This window comes from Octopus bimaculoides, chromosome 16, assembly GCF_001194135.2.
Source record: "Octopus bimaculoides isolate UCB-OBI-ISO-001 chromosome 16, ASM119413v2, whole genome shotgun sequence".
Taxonomy (NCBI): domain Eukaryota; kingdom Metazoa; phylum Mollusca; class Cephalopoda; order Octopoda; family Octopodidae; genus Octopus; species Octopus bimaculoides.
Window position 1 is genome coordinate 8,840,726 of NC_068996.1, and position 1,204 is coordinate 8,841,929.

The following is a 1,204-nucleotide window of genomic DNA, read 5'->3' on the forward strand; positions in this document are numbered from 1 at the left end:
TATTTGTTTACGAAACGTAGTAACTAATAGTGCTGACTCTGAATTCTATAGAAAATCTATAGATATCAACTTAAAATGAAATTAAAGCACTGTTAACACGCAATAGGGCACATATTGACTTATAAAATTTATAAAACATTTAGTAGTATGTTATCGTTACAAAACGAAATATTGTTGCCTTTTTAGCAATTAAACATACATATATACATACTTACATGCATACATATACACACACATATTAATGTCGCCATGTGGTCAAAAGTACACACAAACTTTAAACAGATATCGTTCCTTTTCTTCTGAAGCAGCGTGAAATAAAGTGTCTTACTCAGTTCTGAACCCGACGCTCTAAACACTGAACCATGACGATTATAAACTCACAAAAGTGTGTCGAGTGATTTGTTAAGTTGTAATTGCTTTTGTTCTGCTCAATGATTATCGAAAAGTTCTGTTAATCTTAATTTTCTACAAAAATTTTTAGATAGCAACTTGTAATTCACTGGGGTTGAAATATTGTGGTGTTGAGATAATTAATCTTACTTAACCCACACCTTGTTAAGATAGAAGAGATGTTCAATGGGAGGGAAATAGCACTAATTGATAACATTATTCTTCGACAGAATTAAAAAAAACAATAATTACCTATAACACTTTATATGTAATGTTAAGGTCACTATGGTGAAAGGAAACATCACTAGCGGTTGGATTTGTCACCAAGCACATTACACTCCAATTAAAGATGGTAGCTGGCTATAGAGAAAGAGAGAAAGAGACAATGAATTATTTCATCACTCATTCATATCTCCCTTTTCTAATTGTCATATGACATATTCAATGGAGAAAAGCTTACATGTCACCTTCACGCGCGACTACCACATGAGTTTAATACACGAACACTGACCAATCAATTTGTACGTTAACAGATAGCATTCTGATCCATGTTCTAACGATAAAGCCAAACTATTTTCATAACAACGGCCAGAATAAATATAATTCGCGACACAGCTCCATATATTATACACTTTTGAAACTCTATTGTGAAACTGGTCAAGTGTCTTCCTATATTCTAAAATATAATTAAATTCTAATTAATTCTAATATATTCTCTGTGCATTTTCAAATTCATATCTTTTATACTTCAACTTGTTTGGGTTGATAACAATTTGTGTGTGTGTGTGTGTGTGTGTGTGTGTGTGTGTGTGTG